Genomic DNA, 6,610 nt, shown 5'->3' on the forward strand with positions numbered 1-6,610 from the left:
ACTGGACTTTGCTGTTCTTGCATCCATAAATCGCATCTGGTGCCCCTCTTCAGTTCCTTCATCAATAGGGAACTTATGTATAAGTAGCAACATGCTGGCATCAGGATGTCTGCGTGTTTAACCTAAGGGAACTATAAACAGGAGCCTGGAGAAACTATTTTTGGTATGTGGTGGGCGGTTAGTCTCCCCTAATTGTTTCTGTTTTCTATATAATCGTGCACACTTCGTAATAAAGTTGGCACTGCTTGGACGTCATCTACTATGTCCCTCCTATCCCCACCTCTTTACGTCTCATCTTCGTCTCACCATCCTCTTACCCTCTCGACCCTGGTGGTGGTGTTGTGCCGGCCGCAACACATGCTATCTATAAAAACAGAGTGTACACACTCACAACTAGTGAACAAAAAGCTACACTATCCTATTTGCACCGTATAAAACCACTAAATTGTTGGTAATTTGTTACAGCAGCAAAGCAAACTGATACACTTCCCTTACGTTATTCTACAAATGTGATATTACTGGTAAATAAAAAGCTCCTCCTGTCATGCAGGCCAGAGACAGCTGCATGGGACCAGTTTAGCCCGCCTGACCAGTTAGTGTTCATTAGTGTGGTGAGGGTGATTGGGGATCAGCAAGAATATGTGACATGAAAGGTCAGTGACAAAATAACTCAGGCAGATAGAACAGGATGCCTTGGAAAAACTGAGTCACCTGAGGCAACTTAAGAATCAGATGACCCAAACAGTAGCTTTGAAAGTAAAGGCCCAGTAAGACATGAGAAGGAAAAGGCAAGAAATGGTACTCTGCTAACTTATGTATCATGTATTCTAGATTTAACACGAAATGAGAAAGAATGAGGATGGGATTCTATCAGCAAAAGAATACAGTTTGATATTTCATGGGCTATAAATTACAGAGCATATAAAGGAAGATCATACACAGACACAACATATATTGAAAAATAAGGCAGTCATTAAAAATATTTTCAACACAGGGGCACCTAGGTGGCTCAGTTGGTTGGGCGTCTGCCCATGCTCAGGTCATAATCCCAGGACCCTGGGATTGGGCCCCATGCTGGGTGCTCTGCTCAGTGGGGAGCCTGTTTCTCCCTCTCCCTCTGCCTGCCACTCTGCCTGCTTGTGCTCTTTCTGTCAAATAGGTGAATAAAATCTTTAAAAAAATTTTTCAACACAGATAAAAATTGAAAGACTATAAATTAAGAAAACCATTTGCCTTATTTATTATATGTGTTGAACTTTCAAAAGCTGACTGGGTATCAAGGGGATAGGTACATTATTCAAGCTGTTGCAACAGAGAGAATATCCAAAGGGAGTGTTTCCTGGAAAATGGGAAATGAGGAATTGTACATAGCAAAGAAACAAAAGTGGCAGAGTGCCAATTAAAAGTTTGGTGCTGGGGCGCCTGGGTGGCTCAGTGGGTTAAGCCTCTGCCTTCCGCTCAGGTCATGATCTCAGGGTCCTGGGATCGAGTCCCGCATTGGGCTCTCTGCTTGGCAGGGAGCCTGCTTCCTCCTCTCTCTCTCTGCCTGCCTCTCTGCCTACTTGTGATCTCGCTCTGTCAAATAAATAAAGAAAATCTTTGGGGCACCTGGGTGGCTCAGTGGGTTAAGCCGCTGCCTTTGGCTCAGGTCATGATCTCAGAGTCCTGGGATCAAGCCCCGAATGGGGCTCTCTGCTCAGCAGGGAGCCTGCTTCCTCCTTTCTCTGCCTGCCTCTCTGCCTGCTTGTGATCTCTCTGTCAAATAAATAAATAAAATCTTAAAAAAAAAAAAAATCTTTAAAAAAAAAAAAAAAAGCTTGGTGCTCACCAGGCAGGTCCTATAATCCTAAACTGCTGAGAAAAGGAGAGTCCCAGTCACCACAAGTGGTGTTAAAAAAAATGGCTCTCAAGTCCTAGAGGGTAACTGACAATACACACCCCAAGATTTTTACAGGCGCATAGTCTCGGATCTAGCCTTCCCATTCAAAAAATTTATCAGGAATAAATATCAGAAAAACGTGTTCAAAGATTGACTGAAGTCATCCTTGACATCTGTCTTTCATATACTCCATGAAATCCATCAGAAAAATCCTGTTAGAAAACAGACGCATAGATCAATGGAACAGAATAGAGAGCCCAGAAATGGACCCTCAACTCTATGGTCAACTAATCTTTGACAAAGCAGGAAAGAATGTCCAATGGAAAAAAGACAGTCTCTTCAACAAATGGTGTTGGGAAAATTGGATAGCCACATGCAGAAGAATGAAACTGGACTATTTCCTTACACCACACAAAAATAGACTCAAAATGGATGAAAGACCTCAATGTGAGACAGAAATCCAACAAAATCCTTGAGAAGAACACAGGCAGCAACCTCTTCGACCTCAGCCACAGCAACTTCTTCCTAGAAACATCACCAAAGGCAAGGGAAGCAAGGGCAAAAATGAACTACTGGGAATTCATCAAGATCAAAAGCTTTTGCACAGCAAAGGAAACAGTCAACAAAACCAAAAGACAACTGACAGAATGGGAGAAGATATTCACAAGTGACATATTAGATAAAGGACTAGTATCTAAAATCTATATAGAACTTATCAAACTCAACACCCAAAGCACAAATAATCCAATCAAGAAATGGGCAGAAGACATGAACAGACATTTCTATAATTAAAACATCAAAATGGCCAACAGGCACATGAAAAAGTGCTCAATATCACTTGGCATCAGGGAAATACAAATCAAAACCACAATGAGATATCACCTCACACCAGTCAGAATGGCTAAAATTAACAAGTCAGGAAAAAGGACACATGCTGGCGAGGATGAAGAGAAAGGGGAAGCCTCCTACACTGTTGGTGGGAATGCAAACTGGGGCAGCCACTCTGGAAAAGAGCATGGAGTTTCCTCAAAAAGTTGAAAATAGAGCTACCCTATGAGCCAGCAATCGCACTACTGGGTATTTACTCTAAAGATACAAACGTAGTGATCCGAAGGGGCACACGCACCTGAATGTTTATAGCGGCAATGTCTACAATAGCCAAACTATGGAAAGAACCTAGATCTCCTTCAACAGATGAATGGATAAAGAAGATGTGGTATATGTATACAATGGAATACAATGCAGCCATCAAGAGAAAGAAACTCTTGCCATTTGCAATGATGTGGATGGAACTAGAGGGCATTATGCTAAGCAAAATAAGTCAGTCAGAGAAAGACAATTTTCATATGAGCTCTCTGATATGAGGAATTTGAGAGGCAGGGCAGGAGGTTGTTGGGGGTAGAGAGGGAAAAAATGAAACAAGAGGGGATCGGGAGGGAGACAAACCATAAGAGACTCTTAATCTCAGGAAACAAACTGAGAGTTGCTTGGGGGTGAGGGGGTAAGGATAAGGTGGCTGGGTTATGGACATTGGGGAGGGTATGTGCTATGGTGAGTGTTGTGAAATGTGTAACCCTTGGGGCAAATAATATATGTTAATTAAAAAATAAATAATTAAAAGAAAAAATAAAATCCTGTTAGGTTGATCTTCACAATATATCCAGAATCTGACCCCTTCTTTCCAAAAAAGTAGGGGCGAGTGCGGCAGTGGGTGTTGGAGAAAGTGAGAGATTGGGATGAGTGGTGGGGGAGAGAGAGAGAGAGAGAGAGAGAGAGAGATATTGGGAGGAGTGGTGGGGAGGGGGGTGTGGAGAGAGAGAGACAGGGAGAGAGAGGAAGCAGGAGGAGGGAGAGAGAGGGAGAGATTTGACCTGTTTTTAGTCATTTATGTCCATTTTTAGAATTATAACTCAAAGAAGGAATTGAGCGGAATGGATTACTCTCTTAGTACCAGGAGCACCAGGGTCAGTGTACACTCAAAGAAGAAAATTTTACATTTTTCCACACAGGAAAAAAATAAGTATATTTGCTATATAAAGATAAAGACATTCTTTATAACTCTGTTTTTCTTTGTAAGGGAAAACACCTCCTACCGTAATAAATAAACTCTGAAATTTCAGTGGCTTTTAACACAATAAAGCATATTTCTTTCTCACAAAATGCTTCAAAAACCATTGTTCTTGGTGGGCAACTCTCCTGTAAGGAAGTGATTTAGTGTCTCAAGATCCTTCCTTCTTGTCCCATTTTCAACACGTGATCCCACGGTTTCCTTGGGGGTCATTTCCTGCAATCTATCTTAGAAAGGAAACGAGCTTTTGAGGACCTGAAAGGGAGGTTTTTTTAAGCCAGGCTAAAAGTAGTCTGTATCGTTTCTACAAACATTCCATTGGCCAGAATTTGGACGTACAACTATCCTTAAGTAAAAGGATGTCTGGGAAATATAAGTTAGCTCAGTTTTTAGGAAGAAAAGGGAATAGGTTTGATCAATAACCTCATAAATGAAATTTTTAAGTGGTAATAGAAAACATGAACTCCCCAGTGGAAAAATGGCCAATACCAATATTCAATATTCAATAATCATTAAGGATAAAGTTAAATAAGTTAAAAAACCTACTTCTCATATTAAACTATCTATATTAAAAATAATAGACCATGCTATTTTTCTAAGCTGCTGAGAAATGGAGAGTCCCAGTCACCACAAGTGGAATTAAAAAGTATTCTCAAGTCCTAGAGGGCAACTGACAATACACACCCCAAGATTTTTCATGTGCACAGTCTCTGATCTAGACTTCCCATTCAAAAAATTTATCTGGAATAAATATCAGAAAAGTGTTCAAAGATTAATTGAAGTCATCCCCAACATCTGTCTTTCATACACTGCAGGAAATCCACCAGGAAATCCTATAAGGTTGACCTTCACATATATCCAGAATCTGACGCCTTCTTTCCACCTTTACTCCTTCTTTCTTACCTTTAGTCTAATTTTAACACAAGTAGCCATTGTGATCCTTTTAAAACCTATGTCATATCAAGTCCTTCCTCTACCCTAGGCCTCCAAGAGCTCCACAACCAAACTGGTTGCTTATGATCTGTCCTACCTGGGCCAACGTCAAACTTCTCTGATCTCATCTTTTATTCCCCCACCCCACTGCCACTCCCCAGCTCACTTTGTTCAGGCTGCACAGGCTTCCTTGCTGTTCCCGCATATGCCAAGTATGGTCCCTCCTCAGGAACTTGCTGTTCACTGTCCACATCTCTGCTCAGATACAGTGAAGCCTACCTAATTCCTCTGTGCAAAAAAGCAATGTGCTCTCTCCACCTCTCTCCTATTTCCCCTTAACGTTATTTGATTTCTCCCCATAACATTTTATCACCATCTGATGCATTATATATCCTCGTTCAATTGGGTGTTACTGGTCTTCTGCTGTAATGAGGTAAAGGGGTTTTGTAACCCCTAGAACAGTGCCTGGCACATGGTAGACATTCAACAGATATTTGCTGAATGACTGAATAAAATCCGGCAAAAATTCTGAAACATCAAAAAAAAAAAAAATATATATATATATAGGACTGGTTACGTAAACTGGGATGATGCTGTGAAGGGTCAGGCAGTCAGAGAAGACAGAATCAAAACCCTAGATGTGCAGAAAATAAAACTAAAAATGTGGTTTTGTATTTCATAGGAGGAAACTCTGGGAATACCAATTTCTAAAGAGGAAACGGTTATTTTTCTTACCCAACTGGTTTCTGAAACCATATGAATGGAAAGTTTCTCATCGAAAATGTATTTTAACATTTGTCAACTGCTTCTCTGGTCTCAAATAGGTTTTTCTGTGAACATGGGTGTCTCTGAGGGCTGAGAGGATTTTTAAAGTTTTTTTTTTTAATTTATTTACTTGGCAGAGAGATAGAACACAGGGAGGCAGAGCGGCAGGCAGAGGGAGAAGCAGGCTCTCCACTGAGCAGGGAGCCCCATGTGGGGTTCAACACAGGGCTCGATCCCAGACCCTGGGATCATGACCTGAGCCGAAGGCAGACACTTGCAGATTGTCTTAGTCTGTTGGATTGGCCATAAGAAAATGCCACAGACTGCTTGGTTTAAACAGCAGACTTTTATTTTCTCACAGTTCTGAAAGATGGAAGTCCAAGATCAAGGTCCAACAGGGTTCAATTTCTGGTGAGGACTCTCTCTCCAGCTTGCAAATGGCTGCCTCCTCACTCTGTCCTCAGCTGGGCTCTCTTCCGTGCCAAATCATCGAAAGACAGAGACTGAGAGAGAGCAAGCATATGTGAGTGAGCACAAGTTCTCTGGGGTCTCTTTTTATATAGTCATCAATCCTGTTGGATTAGGGCCCCATTGTTATGCCCTTATTTAACCTTAATTACCTCTTCAATGCCCTATCTCATCTTTGTAGCCCCAGCATTTAGTACCAGATACTTGCATTTCTTAGTCAAAATGTTTTAGTCAGGAAAAGCTTGAATTTGGAGCAACAGTCATGTATTTTTCCTTATCTATCTATCTATCTATCTATCCATCCATCCATCCATCCATCCAACTTATTTAAACAAACTCAACTCAATGAGGTATAAATTAAAAAATAGTTATAGTTTTCTCCAAATGCTGTTCCTAACACGGCCATTTTAAATTCTCCCTTGCCTCCTATACAGATTTCTTCTCACTTCTGGGGTAGATTCTATAACTTCTTGGTCAATTTCAGTGATTAAAAGTCC

The sequence above is a fragment of the Lontra canadensis genome, unplaced genomic scaffold (assembly GCF_010015895.1).
Source record: "Lontra canadensis isolate GAN:19392208 unplaced genomic scaffold, GSC_riverotter_1.0 scaffold37, whole genome shotgun sequence".
Lineage (NCBI taxonomy): Eukaryota > Metazoa > Chordata > Mammalia > Carnivora > Mustelidae > Lontra > Lontra canadensis.